This window comes from Vulpes vulpes, chromosome 1, assembly GCF_048418805.1.
Source record: "Vulpes vulpes isolate BD-2025 chromosome 1, VulVul3, whole genome shotgun sequence".
NCBI lineage: Eukaryota > Metazoa > Chordata > Mammalia > Carnivora > Canidae > Vulpes > Vulpes vulpes.
The window spans coordinates 191,350,940-191,374,996 of NC_132780.1; the positions used below are offsets into that span (position 1 = coordinate 191,350,940).

At 45.6% G+C, this 24,057-nt stretch overlaps 1 protein-coding gene across 1 annotated transcript in view; it reads right to left on the reverse strand.

Moving 5' to 3' along the window:
* PREP (prolyl endopeptidase) overlaps positions 1-24,057 on the reverse strand; it is a 116,871-nt gene that overhangs the window by 14,262 nt on the left and 78,552 nt on the right. The window lies entirely within an intron of this gene.

The window sequence follows — 24,057 nt, forward strand, 5'->3', positions numbered from 1 at the left end:
CAGCCCCCGTGGCTCAGCGGTTTAGTGCCGCCTTCAGCCCAGGGTGTGATCCTGGTGACCCAGGATCGAGTCCCATGTCAGGCTCCCTGCATGGAGCCTGTTTCTCCCTCTGCCTGTGTCTCTGCCTCTCTCTCTCTCTCTCTCTCTCTCTCTCTCGTGAATAAATAAATAAAATCTTAAAAAAAAATTAAAAAAAAAAAAAAAGAAAGAGGACACTGAATGCTAACCAAGTGGTAAGCCACCAAAAGCAGATAATGGTTTCTTCCAGACAGAAAAGCTGTAAACAGCTTTCTCTTTGGGCAAACATGGTGTCTTTACCCAAATGATACCTGGAAAGTGTTCTTGCTCAGAAACATCTTGCTGACCTCCCATGTTATACTCAAGGACATAAGCCTTTGTGCTTAGTGTGGTTTGGAGCCATATGGTATCCAAGGCTTTTTACAGTGGCATTTCTATAGAAAGTAGCCACTAAGTCCTTGGAAATCAACTTGGGGGTGTGTGTGTACAGGTTTAGCCAAAAGCACTACAGGGCCACAAGAAATGCCGCAAGCCTGGTAGCTTTCTGAAACCTGCCAAGAATAGAAGAAAAAAAAAAAAAGCATTCGTTTCTGACTTTGGAGAGAAATACTGAGAAAGATGCAAATTTATGAGTTTAGGATTCACAGAGGATACTACTTGGGGTTCAAAATTATCAGAAGGGACACACACTTTTTTTTAAATAATAAATTTATTTTTTTATTGGTGTTCAATTTGCCAACATATAGAATAACACCCAGTGCTCATCCCGTCAAGTGCCCCCCTCAGTGCCTGTCACCCATTCACCCCCACCCCCTACCCTCCTCCCCTTCCACCACCCCTAGTTCGTTTCCCCGAGTTAGGAGTCTTTATGTTCTGTCTCCCTTCCTGATATTTCCCAACATTTCTTTTCCCTTCCTTTATATTCCCTTTCACTATTATTCATATTCCCCAAATGAATGAGAACATACACTGTTTGTCCTTCTCCGATTGACTTATTTCACTCAGCATAATACCCTCCAGTTCCATCCACGTTGAAGCAAATGGTGGGTATTTGTCATTTCTAATGGCTGAGGAATATTCCATTGTATACATAGACCACATCTTCTTTATCCATTCATCTTTCGATGGACACCGAGGCTCCTTCCACAGTTTGGCTATTGCGGACATTGCTGCTAGAAACATCGGGGTGCAGGTGTCCCGGCATTTCACTGCATCTGTATCTTTGGGGTAAATCCCCAACAGTGCAATTGCTGGGTCTTAGGGCAGGTCTATTTTTAACTCTTTGAGGAACCTCCACACAGTTTTCCAGAGTGGCTGCACCAGTTCACATTCCCACCAACAGTGTAAGAGGGTTCCCTTTTCTCCGCATCCTCTCCAACATTTGTGGTTTCCTGCCTTGTTATTTTCCCCATTCTCACTGGTGTGAGGTGGTTTGCTCCCTCGCTCATTGTGGTTTTGATTTGTATTTCCCTGATGGCCAGTGATGCGGAGCATTTTCTCATGTGCATGTTGGCCATGTCCATGTCTTCCTCTGTGAGATTTCTCTTCATGTCTTTTGCCCATTTCATGATTGGATTGTTTGTTTCTTTGGTGTTGAGTTTAATAAGTTCTTTATAGATTTTGGAAACTAGCCCTTTATCTGATACGTCATTTGCAAATATCTTCTCCCATTCTGTAGGTTGTCTTTGAGTTTTGTTGACTGTATCCTTTGCTGTGCAGAAGCTTCTTATCTTGATGAAGTCCCAATAGTTCATTTTTGCTTTTGTTTCTTTTGCCTTCGTGGATGTATCTTGCAAGAAGTTACTGTGGCCGAGTTCAAAAAGGGTGTGGCCTGTGTTCTCCTCTGGGATTTTGATGGAATCTTGTCTCACATTTAGATCTTTCATCCATTTTGAGTTTATCTTTGTGTATGGTGAAAGAGAGGGGTCTAGTGTCATTCTTCTGCATGGGGACACACACTTTTATATAAAGTTGTTCGTGGCTGGCTGTCAGCAGCCTCTAATAGAGTGTAACTGTGTGGGCAGTACGAGTAAATGCAGAGTATGAGGACAGGTTCCAAGTCACTGGCTGGGGCTAACGAGCTCTAACACAGGGCCTTCATTGCAGACTTGGGGAGAATTTGGAGCACTCCAACCACAGAAGGAGCAGGGGGGCAAACTGTCTCACACGATTCTATCTTAAACGAATCGTCTGTTCAAAAATAGTGTTCCCTCCAACTTACACCCATCCTCAAACCCCTGCCCTGGCACCTCATCTCCCACTATTCCAGCTCACGCGTCCCCAACACCCTCCTGTGCTCCCTTGCTCTTCACCCAGCCACCAGCAGGGCTGATGCACCTCGAGTCTCTACTAAGCGGACTCTCCTGATCTCAAAGCTCTCCATCCCGTTGCTCCGTGACAATGTGGCTCCTCTGGTACCACTTTTCCTGCTGCCACCTGTAGATCTCCAATGCCTGCGAGCCAGTCTGCAAGTCTCCCCCATTTGGTTCCAGGGCAAAGGAATCCTTTTAGAACACCATCAGAAGCACAAAGACCCCTTCACGCCCCTAGCTGCAAAAATGTATCTGAGTTTAAGTTGGTGTGGTTCAGATCTTAAAATAACACCCTTTGAACACTGTCCGAAAGCGAAAGGGCACCGTGAAGATGATTACAATAAAATCAACTTCAAGAAGACTCCTTACAAGAAGGCTATTTCAGATTTGAAACAAAAACACACACCATGTAAATACGAGTGCAGATTTTATCACATCTTTGTACACACACACACACACACACACACACACACACTGGTATTCTAGGTTATTTCCATTTACGGAACGGCAATTGATAATAGACCTTAACTTGACTCTTCAATAAAGGGCAAAGTGAATCCTGAGTCTTTTCATAACCATGGAAGGAATCCATTTGAACATTTTAGAAATAGTCATTACAAATAGCCCAGCCATTTTTTCCATCACGCACTGTCTACTTCTTTGACTTAACTGAAACTGAAGCCACTTGAAGCCACTTCCTTCAAAGATTTTCCTTAAGAGACTTTGAGGGTGTCCACGGCTCTGGATTTGTTTGGTTAGGAAGAAAAGCCAGGAGACTCCTCACTTCCGTTTGTTTCCCAAACCTGGGCAAACCAAAAAGCTCCACTTCAGAATCTCACTAGTGGTTCTTCAAACTCACTGGCTGGGCCTAAGCATCTGTGATGAACGCGTTAAAAAATCTAGCTTCCCAGACCGCACTGCAGGAGATCTGGATCTACACACGTCTGGGGTGGAAGACTCCACGCTGCAGGTGTGGCATGTCTCCCACCTACTGTGGTGCAGGTGCATCGGGGCTCAAAGACTGGTCACACAGTTGGCTTTTATCACTCCCTTTATCCTTGTCAGTGCTATCGACTAACGCCAAGTGTTTTTCCCCAGTCCCTGATAAGTCAATATGGGACTCTCTCTGTCTCTTGCCCCAGTTCTCATGAGATTTTCTTCAGTGACTTGGACAATGCAACGTGATGACCCGTCCAGCAGCCTGTCCTTACAGATGTCTGAGTGCCTCAGTGTCAAATCTTAGCTTCCACGCCACCCTATCCGCTCGTTCATTTGAATGTTTGCTGTGGGTCCGTTCTGTGCCAGGCAGTGGATGTAACGATGCACATCTGGATAATTCCTTCCCTCGAGGGACTAAGGGGGTACGGAGACAAACCACCAGCACCACAAACCCCCATCACCTTGGCTCTCCTGAGGTATCTGCCTTTTTCTTTGTAAACTCTTATCACAATATTCAGTCCCTCCTACTCTCTCTGGCTCTGTCAGCTTCACGTGGGCTTTCTTGCCCAGCTCGAGACCCTTAGCCAGGCCTCTCAGTGTCCCTAATGGCCTGAAATCTTCTCATTTTAACCCAAGCTGCTGAATTCCTTCTCCTCCTCCAGGTAGCTGGGGCTCAGAAAATGCCAGCTCACCTCGCTGCAAGTTAGTAACACCTGCACTCACGGGCTCTGAGCGTAGGCTTTGCGTCGGTTTCTTCCTTTCCCTAAATGAGTTCCTTATGTTTCTCCTTCTTCTCCTTCCTATGTCTTTCCTAAATGTCTTCCTTGTACTTTTTTGTTCCTAAATCAATTCCAGAGTAGCTGTTTCCAACACTTTCCGTTTTCTCCCATTCCCGACACCACCCATTTGCATCCCCTACTCTTTGTCTTGCCCGTTGTCATAGAGCCCATCTGCTTAGAGTTCTTAAAAAACCTGCCAACTTCACTCACCCTCTACAACCCCAGGGAAAGAAAGACTCAGCCTTGATTCTAGCCCTTGCTAACCCCACCACCATCACACTTCCGACTACCACAACGTTTACACCTTTTGTGTTTTCTTCCTTTCCCTGGATGCAAACACACTCGGATTTCTCCCACCCGATATAACAAAGCAAAACACCAAAACCTTTTGCGTTGCCCTGTGTGCCCCTCAAGCTGAATCTCCATCTCCCTCTTCCTTCCTGATCAAACATCTCCACAGTAACCTACACCCACAGCACATGCCTTCCAACCTCATTCACTTTTTTTAAAAAGATTTATTTGAGAGAGAGAGAGCGAGCGCTTGAGCAGGGGGAAGGGGAGAGGGGGAGGGAGAGAGAGAGTCTCAAGCAGACTCCCTGCTGAGCATGGAGCCCTATGCAGGCTCGATCCCATGACCTTCAGTTCCCGATCTGAGCTGAAGCCAAGAGCTGGATGCTTAACCGACCAAGCCACCCAGGTACCCCAACTTTATCACCACTCTTAAAAAGGCAGCAGGGAATGTGTCTTTCTCCTTGCCCCCGCCCCACATTTTCACCTCTGTCCTGCTGCTGACCAAGTTTTTCATGAGTTTATAGAGATGCATCTATTTGTACATATTCATATGTACACATGTGACACATGGAATCAGGCTAATATTGGCCTACAGCATATTCCTCCTCTCCTCACGGAGCAAGAGATCATGAAATTCTTTCCACATTAAAACACCCAGGTTTACCTCATAAATAACCCAAACAAACAAAAAAGAAAAACTAAAACAGCTGGCTAGTATTTCATCGTATGCATGTACACAAATGCATAATCATTTGCTTACTAATGGATATTCAGACTTTCTTTTTCTCTTATCAACAATGATGGAATAAAACCCTTTTAGATAAATCTCCTATACTCACATGCTATGGCTTCTGTACGATACACATTTCTTACCCATGAGATCACCAGACCAAAGCGTATGTGCATTTAAAAATTCAATGGATTCTGAAAAATAATTCTCTAAAAGTGGTCTATCAACTTAAGTCCCTAGTGACAGTGATTACCTAAGTGCCCATTTCTTATCAGCAGTAGATGCTGAAATGGATTTTATTTTTTTAAATTTTTTTCTGAAATGGATTTTAATTTTTGCCAGTCTAACAGGCAAACATTGCCATCTCATTATGGCTTTAAGATTATTTTTAAATTAGCAAACATTTTCATCTATTTATTAGTTATTTTATGTCTTTCCATCAGAAAACAAATCTTTTATTGTGTTGCTTTTCTGATTATAGAACCTCTTCTGACATTAAGGATATTCACTTTTTTTTTCCTGCCATGTTTTGTTTGTATTTCCTCCCTGTCTATAACCTGTCTTTGAACTTTCTTTGTGGAGTCTTGAATACACACACCGCACAGATAGGAGTTTCTTACCCCAAGTTATAAAAATATGTCTATGTTTTCATCTTGAATTTTTACATTTATATTTAAAAATCCAAATTTTTTGTGTATGGTCTTTCTCCCAAATGGCCAACTATTACATACCATTTACTGAAGAACTGTTTTTCCCTTACTGTTCAGAAATGCCATTTTTGCACTGGTTTCTTTCCCAGGCTTCATCTGTTTCGATTTCTTTCTGGCAACTGCTTCTTTGGCTTCCTGGGTGGAGTATTTCTTTGGTTCTTTTTTATTTCTCTAATTCTTTTTCAACCTTCCTAATTGATCCATTACTAGCTCTTCTTCCTCCGGCCACATGCTACTGTTTTGCAATTTTCTACACTTGATCTTCTGTTTTCTTTCTGCAAATTTTCCCTCTGCCATCTCAGAGGGCCTTAATAAATTACTCTGTGCTAAGGACCTTCAAGTCTGCATGTGGGGGCCCATGTGAGGGGCTGTGATCTACAGGGTGGGTGGCCCCTCCCTCTCCAAGTCACCGTGCACTAGATATACCTGGAGACATGCTCCTCTTCTGGGCGCTCTTATTTTGGCTACTAACCATGGTCTCTCATTTCCTTCTCTTCTCTGCCACCCAGAGACTGCCAACTCTCAGCATCCTATCTTGTGCCACGGACTCCACACCCAGTCCTTTCAGTTCCCATAACCAGGCCTCTCCTCTTCCACTTGCCCTGGCAAGCCTGCTCAGGACTCCCTACTGCACTAGCCTCAAAATCAGCTGGGCTCCCTGATACCTCACATTTACTAAAGGAAAGTTGTGCTAGGGACGGTATAACCTTAAACCATCATTGGTAACATGCAAAAATTATAATGTAATTTTTATATATGCATACAATACAAAAGCCATTAGTGCTTTATGAGTAGACAACAGCCAAGCTTAAATCCACCTGTCAGTTTTCCATTATTTAATAGTTTATTGCCACCACAATACTTAGGTTCAAGTGAAAAAGCAAACAAGTTACTTTCCCCCCCTCATACCTGTAATCAAATGAGAGACAGCTGGCAATACACACCCAGTTTTTGAGTGTCCACTGGGGACACAGCCCTTTAATGGAATGCCAGAGCTTTCATGGGATCCTTAGTGGACAGGAAAACAAAGTGCTCACATGGGACTTAACAGGCGACCACTTGAGCAAAGAGAAAGTTCCTCTGTCATCCAGGACTGATGGCTCATCACATGAAGCTGATGGGCCCTGCCTTCTCCCTTCTTCCTGTCAGCAGCAGAGCAAACAGGTTGTGCAACCAAGCCAGCTCTCAGCAAGGAGCCTGTGACACCAACGAGCAACAGGGTCTGTGCTCCGGCCCACACCTTCCCCTCAACAGACTACAAGTACCGCCAGAGAACTACGGTGGACAGGCTTTGGAAGCACCTGAGCGATCCCACCAGAGGATTTGCTTTCACATGTTTGCAAACGAAACCTTTCTCTGGGGACACCACAAGTGAAAATAAACGTCACGACAGCAATTCTAAGGCACAGTTCCTTCTAAACATTAGTGAGCCAGCCAAAGGTGGCTCAAACACTGCATTAAGAAAAGCCTCCTTCCTGAATTTTAGTTTTCTCCCCTTTAAAATGGAAATTCTTCATTTTGGAGACTCTCACCACAGTGTAACAATGTGACTCTACATCTTGGAACCAAGAGCATTCGGCACAACAAAGCAATGAAGGTCTATCTACATCGTCTGGGGAGGCCACGCTGTTTCTCGGTAGAGGACAGTGAAGGGTCTTTTCTGAGCAGTGCCAAGACTGTGACACTTGGTGCAAAAAAAAAAAAAAAAAAAAAAAAAAAAAAAAAAAAAAAGCTGGTGTCAGTTCTTTCTCAGCCCTGGGGAATTAATAAGATAACCTCAAATTCTAGAGACAGTGAGAGACTGTCACTCTGGGGCTTCATAAGCTGATCATCCTCTCATATAAATGACAAACCTGAGGTTCATGAAGGTAAGATACCTGCCGACGTAACACTGCCAGTTTATGGAAAATTATTACCGTGGTCTCCTAAGTCCCTGGTCCAGGGTTTTTTTCCTACTCTTTATCACAAAGTAATTCACTCTATGGTATTACTTCCTTGTAAATAATTTTATTGGGTGTGACTGTGTAAAATTTTGCAAATGTTAGAAGCTTTGGCACCGATTTAATAGATTTTTTTTTCCCCTTCAAGACAATGATCACCAGTCTCTAGGGAATCCGGGGGACAAATATGCTGCCAGAGATAGTGTGATTTATTTGCTTTTGTTTTTGTTACCCTCTTGAAAAGGAGAATCCTTCAAGCATGTCAAAAGCCATATTTCAGATACAGAGGTTATTATATTTACTTTTTTTTTAAAGCAAAATAAGTCTGTGTGGAAAGATGATCCTTCTCCAAATAGTCATCAGTGTTACCATCTTGAAGACAGATTATTAAAATAATAATAAAAAGCCCAGTATATCCTGCAATGCCATTCTAACTAAAAAAAAAAAATTATCTATAATTTTTTAAAAGGTGTAAAAGACACAATTACCTTCACAAATGAAACAGACAAAAAATGCTAAGACATTCATAAAGAGAGCAACCCCAACTTTATAAGCAATCAAATTTAAAGCAGCTTCCAATTTTGCATATTTAAGCCCATTTTCTAATGAATGATTATTTAACAGATAAAAGCTCTAAAAGCTCGCAGACCCTTGAGTTGAACTCCTTCTTCTTCTTCTTCTTTTTTTTTTAAAATTTTACTTATTTATGAGAGACACGGGGGTGGGGGGGGGCAGAGACATAGGTGGAGGGAGAAGCAGGCTCTCTGTGGGGAGCCTGATGTAGGGCTCAATCCCAGGACCACAGGATCATGACTTGAGCCAAAGGCAGACACTCAATCACTGAGCCACCCAGGCGCTCCAAGGTGAATTCTTTAAATTAAACTATTGAAGGAAAGAGAGAAAGGGTTTACACTTATATAAAGGATAGAGTAAAAAATGTCAGAAATGACCATCCCTTATCGTCAAGCGTGACTTTCCAGAGGCATCACTAAATATAAAGCAACGCTACTCTGAAGTGTGCTTTGGCATGAGCTGACAGTCACTGAATACATGTCCCGCAGTCTTAATGTGTGAATCTGGCTTCAAATAAATAAAATAAAAAACATCTTCCTTTAAAGGAAAAAAGCAGAGCAAGGAAACCTAAGGAACCAAGGAAGCCTACTGTTCTTCAAGAGAACGACATCAGTCGTGAAGAGACCAGCCATCTCTACTGAGATGATTACTTTTCTTGAACATATTTAGTAATAAAATCAATTTTGCTGAGATATTCAAACATGGGCAACCACTGAAGCTTCTGTAAACAATCAATCTTCAACCCTAAATTTGTTCTAGTTCACGTTTGGTGCTATCTGAGGCAAATGCCAGGGCTCTCATTATCACCAGTAAAGGGACATGGCTCATACACGAAAGGTGAAGGTAAAGGGCAAAGGGCCAGCCCTCGGGAGAGAAGAATGTCTGATGATAGCAGCTCCTTCCTAATTTTAGGGCCTGACAGGTTTAAAGGAGAATGTTCGTAAAGGCATGTTGAGCTTCCCTTTTTATCAGAGTTGACAGAGGCCACTTGTGTGGCCTGTGCCCAGTGTGGCAAATACATCTGACAAGGAGCAGAGCTGCTCAGAAATCTCGTGGTCAACGCAAAAGGGGATCAAGACATTCCGTTACCCAAAGAACCAGGCAGAAAGTAACCATCGTGCCTCCATTACCTTGGAAAATAAGTAGAGAGAGAGCTTCCCAGGCTTTCGAGGGGGTGCTGCACATTTCTGTACCGTGCTTGGGTTAAAAATACCAGCCAGGCGTCAGAAGGTCATAATCCTATCTATTTTCCAGGCATTTAACTCTGGAGAAGTGGGGAGGAGTTTAAGAGTCACCTTTGGGCAGAAAATATAAAAGGAAATTTCTATTCCAGGATCCTTTTCGTTTGCTTTTTTAAAGGGTGGCTAGACATTTTTTCTAACAGTGGAGCTTTAAAAACTCCCACGGGGCACCTCAATAACAGCAATGTCAGTCTATTTAAAAATCTATTTTAATTTCTGGTACATTTCTTGAGTATCAACAACATGCTAAGTGCTCTACTGGTAGTCTCTGCAGAAAGGCGTCAGCTCTCAGAGGCTGGGCCATCTGTTCTTTGGAATAATAAGCCCATTCTCGGTTCCAAACTGTGGAGCCAGAAACTGCAAGGTGCTGAACACACAGGGAGGAAAGACAAGTGGCACAAGTCGATCGTGGCACTTGTGATAAGCTTGGCTGGAGTTTGGAGGCATTCACGGCTGTGATGAATATAGTATGACTTGCTCGCAGACCCTAAGAGCCATCTTCACTTCCACTGACCTGATCTCTTCGTGGTCAAGGCCAACGTAATCAGACTTTCTCATGAAACCGAGGACCTACTGCATGCCCAGGTTCAGGGAAAGCAGGCTGTGTATGTGTAACAGGCATGGCTTGTAAAGGTGCCCTCACAGAAGGCATCAATCGCTGGTGATGAGGCTGGCTACAGTGGCATTTAGGCTGCATGTCACCCGCACATGTGTGTGTTTGGCTCTTTATGAAAACAGCCTGAGGAGTCCATCACCATGGGGCTGTGAGCCCTGCACTGCCCGCATTTAGTGAGCATTTACTGAATGAATAAACGCGTTGGAATTGCATATTAAACACTCTCTTTCTGATCCCCCCCACCTCCCACCCCCAGCCCCCAGTGGCCGCCAAACCTATACCAGCTTGCTTCAGTTCCTGAGGCTCGGAGCATGTTGGATGCCTCCTGCACACCATCTCCTCCCCGCCTGCCTACATGAAGGCCCTGGCTTCTAACAGGATTCCTGCTTCCAATATTTGGGCACTTGTTACCAGATTAATCTCCCTGAGATTAAAAGGGGGAGACAGAGAGCAAGAGAGAGAGAGAGCGAAAGAGCCTTCCTTTTAATCTAGGTCACTCTCCTACTGACAACGTGCAATGCCTCCCCATGCTCTCCAAAATGAGATCCGTGTTTTAGACCAGCCATTAAATCTCTCCACTTTCTACCTTCAGCCTTTCTGAGTCCTTCCCAACTGCAACCGTCCTCTCCACTGAAACTGCCATTCGCATCTCCAGATCCTGAAGGCATCAGGATTTATAAGACTAAAGCACAACTAGAAAAAAAAAAAAAAATCACTGGCTCTTAGGAGTTCACTTATTTGATGCCCCTCGAGTTCCTACCCAGTGTAGGCATCCCCAAAGCTGTATCTCAGGCAAGTTCAACTTCTGCTTGGCTATTTCTTGGTAGTAAGAAAGAAATTCACACCACCACAAACAGCAGCTCATTTCATCTGGGAGCCTAACTGTTAGAAACTTCTTCCTTACCTGAAAATGTCAAAATACATGAAAACACGGGGAACAAAAACCAGGCAAGGCTCTGGAGACAGAAGTGACAGTAAATTTCCAGAGAAACTACCAACTAAAGTTCTGTACACTTAAAAAAAAAAAAAAATTAAAAAAAAAAATACTGAAGTGCCTGCTGTTCGGTTTCTACATTTTTCACAATAGGATTTTCCTGAGTCGTCGGGTCAAAAGAGATATGTTATTTATTTTACTTGATTTGTTTCAAACACTTACATAGTTCTTACCACGAACCAAGCACTGATCTAGGGGTTTATAAATATTCCCTCGTTTAATCCACATATGAGGTTTATACCATGAATACTCCCATTTTTAGGAGAGGGGCTTACTCGGACCAAGAGAAGGAACTAGTTCAGGTCATACATGCTGTGATGGCCTCAGGATCTGTACCTGGGCCGACTGACTCCAGACTCCAGACTCTCAGCCACTATGAACAAAGGATCAGCAAATCCCCTGGCTCCCCTCCAGAGCCCCCTCTGGAACCTTCTGTGGCACAGCTATTGTGCCGTCATGTGGTCTATGTGTGTGTCTGTTGACCTAGCACCTGGAAGACAGCACTTAAAAAGGAAGTGCTGGATAAATGCATAAATAAACACTCAAACTGGACACCATGCTGCCACCAAATAACACACAAAGTATTTAAGGGGCAGTGCATTGAAAAAAACTCTATGAAATGGTCTAGAGTCTGGCATCAAAATGCTTATAAGCTGAAAAGTAATAAAGTACAAATTAACTCTGGTTGAGGCACTCGGGACTGTATGCGGTCACAAATTTCTCACTCTTACTAATGAAAAATATTTAACATCTGACATTTTCTTTATGTGTAGCTGTTAATCTATTAATTTAGCAATGCCATGGCGGATGAGCTTTATGGCTCTGAAGCTGTTTGGTTATGGTGATTTACTGCATGCGATCGCACCTGCGTCATAAAAACCCAGGAAGAACACTTGAGATCAATTTCGAATTCTCATTAACTCAAAACTATGGTGGACCACTTATTTATTTTACTGCTTTAGAAAAATAAAATTAATAAGCAAAATGCTGGCATGACAGACTCTGGCCAGAATGTTCAGTAAGAGCAGAACCAAACCGCTTTAAGGATCTGCGGCTGGTAGCTCTGCACGCCTGAAAAAGGGTGGACTACGGAAGAGAGACGGATGTCAGTGAGGAGGAGAAAGGAGAGCAGTGTTTGTGCAATCAAGCAGCTCCTGGTGTAGGTGGGTGGGAGATGAAACAGAGCTGCACGCATCCAACAGTGACCCTGAACTTGAGGGCAGCACTGACAACAGGCCTAGAACCAGGAAGCTGGCACAACTGTCCAATTACCACTTTTTGTTTGTGGATCCAAGGGGGAGATATAGCAAAAACACTGCAAGGAGCAGCTGCACACCAAATCATTCTATTGCAGAAAAAATGAACGGCTGGAATTCTGGAGAGGTGAATCTGGAAGCACATATTTGTCGCCGGCATAGACACTGATGTGAGTCGCCGGTGGACACCTCCAATGCTGCTCCTATACTCATCTGCTTCTACCCAGAGCCTCTCAGACAATGCAAGTGCGAATCCCCAAAATAAGCCCTTGGGAGAGTAAGAGGCAAGAAAAGACCCATCATAGATCATTTCAAGTTGCTTAAAGAACAATTGTAAAAAAAAAAAAAAAAAAAAAAAAAAAAAAAATTCACACTCAGTAAGCTCATGAGTGCCACACTGCATTTCAGTCCCTGATGCTGGGAGCCAAGGAGCCAAGTCCAGCCAAGGAGCTGGACTCATGCTGGTCAGGGCGGGCTGCAGGGAGGGGGTCAATGAGAAGACCCAGAAGTAGAGGCTTGGGCGCCTGGGTGGCTCAGTGGTTGAGCGTCTGCCTTCGGCTCAGGTCGTGATCCCAAGGTCCTGGGATCAAGTCCCGCGTCAGGCTCCCTGCATGGTCCTGCTTCTCCCTCTGCCTGTGTCTCTGCCTCTGTCTCATGAATAAATAAATAAATAATCTTAAAAAAAAAAAAAAAGTAGAGGCTCTCAGGGACATCCCCAACAGCCACCAGGCGCAAATGAACACACATCACCAGGTTCAGAAATCCTGCTGTAAAGCTACAAGCATGACTTCTTTGGCTTCTATTCTATGTGTGACTGTGTGACATGTTTCATATTTGTGCAGTAGGATAACAGTAGCAAACCTCTAACCAGTGAAGCCATATATATATATATATTTTTTTCCCCTGGCTATGAGATGCCTCCCACCACACCTTGTTCGCCCCGGCACTACCATGATAGAGAGATCTTGTCTATTCATTTTTAAATGCTTTAAATGTGGGAATAGTGTAATTTTTAAGTATGCATACGCGCACCACCTTTTTATTACCACAGCACTGAGGTAGTGAAATATCAAAGTCTAAGGAAAATGAACATTTCAGATGAAAAATCGAATCCTGTTCACTATCTGGAAAAGAACACGGGGCTGTTCTGATGATAGATGGCATTCAGGAGGGCGCACGGGGAACATCTGAGGACTCTGAAGCATCAGGGGTGTATGCAGAAAAGCTGGCCACAGAACCAGCACACCGAGGGCAAACACTTTCACCTAGTGAATCCCGGGTACGATGTCTACTGCCTAGGAATCAAGAAGCAGGGCAGCCCTGGTGGAGCAGCGGTTTAGTGCCACCTGCAGCCCAGGGCATGATCCTGGAGACCCTGGATCGAGTCCCACGTCAGGCTCCCTGCATGGAGCCTGCTTCTCCCTCTGCCTGTGTCTCTGCCTCTCTCTCTCTCTGCATCTCTATGAATAAATAAATTAAAAAAAAAAAAAAAGGAATTAAGAGGCAAAGGCCAGGGCTGCAGGAGACGCCTCGTTCCCAGACGGCTGGGCTCCGGGGCTCCACTCACAGCCGCTTAAGTCTACTGCTTTCCTGGCAACCTCCCCAGTCTTTAAATGTCAGTGCTCCCTTTGGTCCTCCTTCCCCTCTATACACACCACTCCGGGGTTCAATCTGTGCCCATGTGCTCATTGACCACCCCACAACCAGCCTTCACGACTCTCCCTGACTCCTGACCCTAATTCTCTGAGCACCTGGCACACACCACATAGGGCTCCCCAGGGTACAAGGGGATGAAATCTCCCCCCATTTGGGTGCGTACCTTAAGGTTTTGACCTGTCTGCATCTCCAGGCTCATCTCCTGCCTGTGGGGTCCAGCCCTGGCGCTGGGGATACCTCTGCTTTTTGTACAAGCTTTCCTCCCTCCAGAGCCCTTCCCTGTCTGCCTAAAGCTCCTTGCCTGGAAGCCTTCCAGAAACAGTCTTAGAGGGGTCTCCTCCTCTGGGCTCTCACAGGCCCTGGGATCACCTTTCATACTGTTTCTCCCACCATCAAATTGCCAGAAATGTTTATCACGTCCTCATTTCCCCTAGTAAATTCTCTCTTTCCTTACACTCCCAGGACTGCCCCATACGAGGTGGCAGCTTGATGTTTGTGAAATAATTACTTTTATTTATGTATACAATCTTCTCATTTAGAATTTCCCTTTTATTTAAATTAGCATTATTTTATTATAACCAACACTGCCTTAGGCATCCCCTGGCTTCTCTCCGCGAGGCACAGGGACTTTTGGGGCCTCACTTAGACAAACACAGACAGGCCATATGGTACAAGAAACATGAACAGTGAAGAAAAGAACCACGGATAGAAATCAATAAAACTATTGAGGAGGGAAGAAGGAAAGGGAAAATGAACCTGTGAAAGAAGGGGCTGCTTGAGAAAACATGTTAGAAAAGCCAAAGGGAGAAAATTAAACTTCCAAAGTCTGAAAGCATTCCTTGTAAAATCCAAACCATCACACACTCCCACAAAACATAGCAAGGAATCGATCAACTGATAGTAGATAATAGAAAATTTTTTTTTAATTGCTCGGCTTGTCTAAGAGTTTCTCAGACAACTCTTGCAAGAAAACAACAACACAATAAATGAGTAATGGGAAGATATTAAAAAAAAAATTAACTTTGATGCTCTAGAAGAAGGGGCAGCAATTATCTCCTGCTTTGGTCACAGACCAGGACCCAAAGCACACTTAAAGACTAGATCACAATTAAAATAAAAAAATTCCACGGAAGTGCAGAGGGTAACAAACATTGGTTTGCTGACACTATTTGCTGGCTTTGAATAGAAATTACCTTTGGAGGGGAGAAGGAGATGGTCCAACTGACATTTTACAGACTGGGAAAACACCTATTCGTACAGGTTTCTGGCCTTGATAACTAGATAATTTCAGACTGTGTCGTCTATCGAGGCTTCTCTTATTTGCCAAATATTTCTGTGTATCTGCTCTGGGCTCCGGGGACACAGCAGTTGGGGGGGGTGGTGGTGGTGGTGGAAATCACTTTCTGAAGGGAAGACAGAGGGACACACAAAGGAAAGGACGAAGCTGGACGCCGGGAGGAGGGGATGGGGAAGGGCTGCTGGGTGACACAGGAGGGAGAGAAGGGCGCTCGGACCAGTGCAGTGGAAGGAAGGGAAGGAGTGGAGGGGGCCGCTGGCGAGGAAGGAAGCAGGGAGGGAGGGAGTGCCCGGCAGGAGGGCACGGGGGAGGCCTGTGGGCTTTACTCCAGGCTGGGTGACTGCAGACAAGCGTAACCAGAAGGGCTATGCTATTTATTAGGGAGCCACATTCTTAAAATAAATAAATAAATAAATAAGAAAAAGAAAGAAAGAAAGAAAAGAAAGAAAGGAAAGAGAGGAAAGAGAAAGAAAGGAAGGAAAAAAAGAAACAAAAGAAAAGAAAAGAAAGAAAAGAAAAGAAAAGAAAAGAAAAGAAAAAAAAGAAAAGAAAAGAAAAGAAGCCACACTCTCCTGTGGAACAAGAAAAAGAATGGTCTCTTCCTTTGGGCCACGATCCCAGCACTGCCACCTGCCTGCTGACACCGACCCCAGCGCGAGGTCGGCCTGCTGAGGTGTCAAGCCCAACGTGACTCGGTACAACTGACCCCTCCTCAAAGCCTCAGTCCTGGGGGGGCCACGTCACGGCAAGAGGAGCTCTGCTTCTGCACTGAGGGAAAGGCCCGGAGTGGAGCAGAGCCCCCCGTGTGGGCCGGGGGCCCCAGGGCGCAGGCCGGCCGGAGGGGGACACGGCCCCCCAGCGGGAAGAGCTCTGCTGGGGGCGGGCGGGCATGCAGGGAGGTGGCCTTGGGGGGCGGGAGGACGGGGGCTGAGGAGGAGGCAGGCCGGCAGGCCGGCAGGGCCAGCGCTGCTCTGCGACGCCACGGCCCAGGGGTCATGCGTGCGGCCTGCGGTGCCCTCCTGGCCCCGACTGCCACCGGTGGGGCCCGATGCAGGTTCTGGGGTCCAGGTGGGTCCCCAGGTGAGTCACGGAGGCCCGGAGGCCCAAGCAGAATCCCGAGAGGCCCATGGGAGCCGACCTGTGAGATGAGAGTGCCCACGCCGGCCGTCGTCACGAGCAGCTCACGCCAGGCAGAGGCTTCGACTGGCAGTGCTGTGGTGGTGGTGGGTTTTTTTTTTTTTTTAATTAGGTAAATCACGAAAATACACCTTTCTTAAAAAACTGAGCTGGGATCCCTGGGTGGCGCAGCGGTTTGGCGCCTGCCTTTGGCCCAGGGCGCGATCCTGGAGACCCAGGATCGAATCCCACGTCGGGCTCCCGGTGCATGGAGCCTGCTTCTCCCTCTGCCTGTGTCTCTGCCTCTCTCTCTCTCTCTCTCTGTGACTATCATAAATAAATAAAAAATTAAAAAAAAAAAAAATTTAAAAAAAAAAAAAAAACTGAGCTGAGGGCACACACTCTCCTATGATTTTGAGTCCACCGGGAAAAATAATGTCTGTGGAGAAAATAAGTAAAAGGTACTGATTTGCTAAGCTAGTTCTAGAGCGGTTGGTTGGTTGATTTATTTATTTATTTTTATTTTCTTATTTATTTATGATTTTATTTATTTATTCATGACAGACATAGAGAGAGAGAGAAAGAGAGAGAGAGGCAGAGACACAGACAGAGGGAGAAGCAGGCTCCATGCAGGGAGCCCGATGTGGGACTCGATCCCGGGTCTCTAGGATCAGGCCCTGGGCTGGAGGAGGAGCTAAACCGCTGAGCCACCCGGGCTGCCCGGTCGGTTTGTATTTTTTAAAAAAATATTTGGAAAATGAAGAAAGCATTTGGAAAATGTTCAGAATTTCAGGTGCTGCGGTGAAGATGGGGCCGGGGGCGGAGGCGACCCCCACGTTCCCCCAAGGCCTTCTCTGGGGAGGGACACGCGGTGTCACCAGGGCGTGCGCTATTCTCTCTCCTTCCAGCACGTGGAGGATGGCTCGGCGCATCTGCCAACTCTGAAGCTGGTTTGTCCCCATCCCGTGGTGTTGGCCAAGGGCATGTGGCCAGGGGAGGGAGGTGACACTTGTAGACAAAAGGGCTGTGGGCCACCTGGGACAGGATGTGCTTTGGCTCTGTGCCACGGGGACAGGCAACACGTAGTGGGGGAGGCTCTCAGGCGGGGCCTGGAGGGAGCCCGGGCGATGTCCGATGGACAGCGTGTGGAAACGAAATGTAAACGTGTCTGACTTCACGCCTCCGAGACTGCGACGGTGCCTGTTAACTGCAGTAACCTTGCCCCTCCTGACTGAGCTAGAACAGAGCAACCGGAAAGGAACGCACTCGTAAGCTGCAGAAAATTCTACACTCACTATCTGAGCCTTCCCGCCCATGAACTGCGTGCGTAACCAAAAATGCACATATTTCAAAACTTCAGAACTGTTTTTTCATTTTTAGTTGCTCATATGTGGAATTTAGGAAACAAAACAGATGCACACAGGGGAAGGGAACGAAAAATAAGATAAAAACAGACAGGGAGGCAAACCATAAGAGACTCTTAACTCTAGGGAACAAACTGAGGGTTGGTTGCTGGAGGGGAGGAGGATGGGGGATGGGGTAACTGGGTGGTGGGCATTAAGGAGGGCGCCTGATGTTGGGGGTGCTGGGTGTTTTATAGTAAGTGATGAATCACTATATTTTACCCCTGAAACCAACACTACACTATATGTTAATTAACTCGAGTTCATTTTTTTATTATTATTTTTAAAGATTTTTACTTATTTATTCATGAGAGACACAGAGAGAGAGGCAGAGACACAGGCAGAGGGAGAAGCAGGCTCCATGCAGGAAGTCCGATGTGGGACTCGATCCCGGGACTCCAGGACCATGCCCTGGGCCGAAGGCAGATACCCAACCACTGAGCCACTAAGGCGTCCCAATTAACTAGAGTTTAAATAAAAACTTGAAACAAAACAAAGGAAGATGGAGAATTCAGGCCCTAAGAGGTCTCACAGAAGGAATGTAAGGAGCTGGCTTCCTTCTTGACAGAATGAAGGGAATGTCCCTCTGGTGACGGCCAGCTTCCACCAGGGCTTGGGACCCTCTCACCTTCTCAGGGAACTTGGTTCCTGCGGTGGGTCCCTCCTGCTGGAACCAACCCATCAACACAACCTAATAATCTGGTTCCTACCCATTTCATAACACAGGCCACTGCTCTTGTACCCCTCTCCCTAATGCATTTAAACTTCTCAAGACCGTCTACACACATGGTTCCCCACTTCCCTCCCTGCTCCTCCCTTCCCCCCGATCCTGAACTCACTGCCACAAAAGCTATGGAGGGCTCCATCTGTAAATGAACGTAAAATCTGAGCTTCTGGCTTGATTCGTTTTCTTAGCACAGCTGTATTCTACAGCAAGAGAATGAAAAATCTGAAAAGTGATCTGAAGCAGGGAGGAAGAAGGGGAGGGAAGGAAGACATAAACCACAGGTGTTAAAAGACAGAGACAGTCAGTTAGCCTACCAGGGATTGTTTCCTCTGAAGAAATTTTAAAAAGCTTTAAAATGCAAGCTTTTCGGATTACAGCACTAACACAAGACAGTTCTGATTAGAAGAATAAATGCAACATGAGAATGCACGGAAAACGCAGTGAATCCCCCAATCCCTCAGTCACACCTCCCCTAACAAGCCACACACGCATTCTCCCCTCTTCCTCAATATACCCTGTTCGGCCACCAGTCTGCCCCACTGCTCCTGAAAGTGCTCTTGTCAAGCTCACCAGTGAATCCAGATGGTCAAATCCAAGGCCTCTTCTTCCTTCCTCACTGGACCGGCCACACTGAGTACTGTCCCCCGCGGGCCCCTCCTCAAACCCTTTCCTTGACCTCCTGCTTGCCCTGGTCTGGGATGTGCTGGTTCTTCTTGTACCTCCCTGGCTGATGCTTCCGGAACTCCCCTGCTGGCCCTCCCTCAGGCCTCCTCAGGGTGCAGGCCCGACCCTTCCTCACTCTACTCCAAGTACTTCTGTCCTTGCCCCCAGACTTAAACAACACACTCACACTGAAGATGGCCACACTTGTGACTCTAACTCAGATCTCTCCTCTGAGCATGAGACTCAAATATCCAACTCCATACTTGACGTTGCCACCTGGCTGACAACGTAACACGCACCACAAACTTGATCATGTCCAAAGTATCCTTCCTCCCAAACACGTCCTCCCCGACCCATTGCCAACAACCTGATACATGGTACCAGCTGCTCAGATTGGAAATCTCAGAGTCATCCTTGACGTGTCCCTTCCCCTCTTCCCTCCATGTGCAATCTCTGAGTGCGCCCCGTTGATTCTACCTTCCAGATATTTTCCAAACCCACTCTTTCTCACATCCACAGTCTCTCCCTTAGTCTAGGCCACCTTATGTCTTCCCTGGTCTACAGACTGCTACAGAGGTGTTCCAGCAATCTCTACAGCCGCATCTGCCCCTTTCATCTATTCTCTACAAAATGGAAGATGGCTTTCGTAAATCAGAACATGTCCCATTCCAGCATAAGACCCTGCACGGACTCCCACCATACTTGGAACCCTGAACAAAGTCCAACACAACCGTGAGGCCCTGCCCTCCCCCTCGCTTACTGCACCTATCTTCTCTTGGGTCCTCTCTGGGGCCAAGCGCTTTGTTCTCTGGGTCTTCGCTCCAACAGTTGCGCTGCTCTCCCCACATCTCCACATGATTAGTTCCCTCATACGTAGGAAACGATGTTTCCACTGATATAACACAAGGGCACTTTAGTTGACCACTCAATTCACACTGTCATTCTTGGTGATGGTCCCTACTTATTTCATTCGTAGCCCTTCCCCAACTTGGAATCTTCGTATTTATTTTCTGTTCACTTGTGTTTTTTTTTTTTTCCTGCCTGTACTCATAAGGGCAAAGACCACAGCTCTCTAGGTCACTGTTACACTCCTAGTGTTTAACACAGAGTAAATTCTGAATAAACACCCAGATTGGATGAATGAAAGTGGTTCTCTTCCCCATCCCACCTCCCCACAACAATGCTGACAAATTTCTGATGGCAGGCGAGGAAGACATCCAGTGGCAGGTCTAGATGGACTGAAGGCGGAGTGGAAGCCTAGGCAGGGGAGCAGAGGTGGTGCCAGCAACACCCCACAACACTCCTTGGTCCCTCCTCCCTCTGAAGATTCTCAGCCATGGTTCAAAGTCGGCACTTCAACAGTCAACTCTGCAGATTCTCTAGCAATGCAGCAGCCACAGTTTGGAGTATTTATACTCTTCTCTAATCTTTTCCAAATATTGAAATTAGCTATATGCGCATTAAACTTTGGAGCTGAACTAGCTATAGCCTATGCAAAACATGGAAGGCTTCAGGGTCCTGATGTGAATTTTCCTTGCACCCTAAATGGTTTTCCATTTGAGAGTCAATTTCAGAATTACCCACTATCTAATTTGGGATCAGAGAGCACATTCTCTGTTTAAACATATGTTTACATGCATACTAATATTTCTATCTGCTCATATACATACACATGTATACAAATGAACACAGCTGGGGGCAGGGAGGACACAAGCTTTGTCAGCTATTATTTAACTCAGCAGAACCAACTAGCAGATGATTTTAAATGTCTAAGAATTTATATGGGCTGCGTTTATCAATGCAGCTTGAGTAGATGGATTTACATTTCCTTCTTTTGAGACATTAACCAAGGTAAACGATGAAGCTTTCTCCAGGGTCGTCATAAGGCCACAGCATTTTTTTTTTTTTTTATGATAGTCACAGAGAGAGAGAGAGAGGCAGAGACACAGGCAGAGGGAGAAGCAGGCTCCATGCACCGGGAGCCTGACGTGGGACTCGATCCCGGGTCTCCAGGATCGCGCCCTGGGCCAAAGGCAGGCGCCAAACCGCTGTGCCACCCAGAGATCCCCAGGCCACAGCATTTTATATCAGTTCCTACATGAGGACCCAGAGCCAGCTATCTCAGGGTACCCAACTGCTGAACTGCGACAGCTGGGGAGAAGCTAGCCTAGCTTCTGAGGGCAGAGAGCATCATGCTTAGGAGCAGCGCAGTGCGGGAAACCAGGGCTGAAGCACTAACTATACCACCGTGTGATTAGGGACAACTCCTCTAGCTTCCCTACACTGCAGCCTCTTCATCCCAAAAACAGAAATCACGAGGAGGTTGACTGGCTGAAGAAACGAGATGATGCACTCAGAGCACGGGCATACAGCCCGGCACAGGGTGTGCACACATCTGTGCTCTAAGTCACAGCTGACTATCCTCTTTCCCTGTCTTTTTGCTTTAGACTGAGTTTCCAAGGGCAGGAACAAGAGGAGAAGCTTCTACACAAGTGGGGATTTGGCTGGGTACTCAAAATGTATACAATTTCAGAAAATGGGGTTAGGAAAATGAACAGTCTCTCAACAGAGCACAGAGGAAGGAGAACTGGGCGGAGGGAAGTCTGCATATGGTGGTCGAGGACTGGGTTGGCAGTTGAGCCTTGGTGGTGCCAAGTATTTGGGGTGGGGACTTGGGGTAGTGAGGTGCCACTTCTGCAGGGCTGGAAAGAGGACATCAGGAATTTGGTAGTGGAACTCACACTTGACATGGACCATGACCAGGAACCTGTGTGTGTCCCTGTGTAGTACCCTGACACACAATGTCTTCTAACTGGCAATATCTTGCCATCAGGTTTATCACTATTAACGTTTCTCATCTACCACGGACACTACCCTACTACTACCACTACCACAACACTGGGAGCAAATAGAGAATGATCCAATCTACTTCTGTAAACCCAGGTCAAGGTATACTTGACCCCAATCAAAAGGTTATACTTATGGAAATGGAAAATGTTTCCTTCCTTCTTCACAGACCAATAAAGTCAGGCAGTAATGGTTTTCCCTCCAGGGAGATAATGGAGTATCTGCAGTGCCAGGTCTATTTTTACTCAATCCATCATCCCTCGGCCATCAATGTGATGCCAGTAGAGGGGAGGATAGGGAAGAGCTATGTAACAGGTGGAGAGACCACACTAAGCTCCTATGTTCTCTTCTCCCCATCTGCCCTAAAAGATGGAGCAGAGCAGGAAGCCAAAGAACACTTGTCTAGGTGGCAGCCCACATAAAGACATACCCCTGAGGTTTAGGAGTGATACTACCACAGAAAAGCAGAAGAAAGATTGCTCCAACTCTCTCCTATGGAGCCTTCTCAATGCAAAGAGAACCTAAACAATTTTCAGATTCCAGATATTCACTGAACCCTATTAATTTTTAAACCAACTCCACCAATTAAGAAGGCAGAAATGATGGGACAGACACTGGAATGGAGGTACTTGTCTAAGAAAGAGCAATTGAGAAGGTCGCCTGCTTTGAGCACAGAGGTGTCTTTTCAGGTTCACCACACAAGAAGCAAAGATCTTGGGCTAGTGCTTCTGAAATAAATCTGAGAATATTCTTCTGAATTTGAGTTTAAAGCAACCTGACGCTAGTACTGGCATTAGATCTTGGGGGAAATCCAGCAGAGATAAGATGATAAAAGCAGAACCATAAACACTTCAAGCTTTATTTCACTTTAGAACATACTTTAAGTGGAGTTTCAAGCTGCCGTGTGGTGACCAACATTTAAGACTTACACAGAACTCCTCAGATCAAAATACAACGTATGTATGTATGTATGTACTCGTGTGTATGAAAATCTGTGGTATAAATAAATGGACAAGGAAATGAGAATCTCCGTTAACATGTGACAAGGAGGTTAGAAGTGAATACTAAAATAAATCCTAAAATTTACAAGCAATTTTTATTTATTTTTTTTTATTTATGATAGTCACACAGAGAGAGAGAGAGAGAGACGCAGAGACACAGGCAGAGGGAGAAGCAGGCTCCATGCACCGGGAGCCCGACGTAGGATTCGATCCTGGGTCTCCAGGATCGCGCCCTGGGCCAAAGGCAGGCGCTAAACCGCTGCGCCACTCAGGGATCCCTATAAGCAATTTTTAAAATGTAGTTATGGGCTCTTAGCGTCTCCTCTTTCACACAAAGAGTACTTTTATTTTTTAACAGATTCCACAAGGGTTTACGAAGTAATTGCTGGATACTTATATGATGCAGAAACATACTTCTAGTGGTAAGTAGGTGTAGGAATTTAGAAGCCTTTTAACCTAATTTATTTTAGAGGTGAAAAAAACAATAACTGAGCGACAGAGTGCAAAAGATTTATCCTGATTAACAAAACATGCAGATTAGCACGGCTCTGGAGTTCTCTGTTCTAGTCTCGGCCTTGTCAATTATTTATACCGTTACATTTGTTCAAACACACTGACTTTTAGTTTCCTCATCTGTAAAATGAGAGGTCTCAACTATAGGAACCCTAATGTATATGCAACTGGAAAACATACAACTCCTCTGCAGCCCAAAAACACATTAGCATAAGAACAGATCACCTAGGAAAAAGCAAAGAAGCAGTTATGCAATTAGAGACTTGACCCTCTCCCCACCCCCCCTCAAAGGCTGACCTGTGCTATGCTTCTATTCTATTTTTTTTTTTTTTAATGCTTCCATTCTAATGAGCAGGTCCTGCAAGGATGGCCTGTATCCACATCCTTAGCAACAGTATGGGGTGGTGGTAGTAGTGGTGGTGGTGGTGGGAGCTG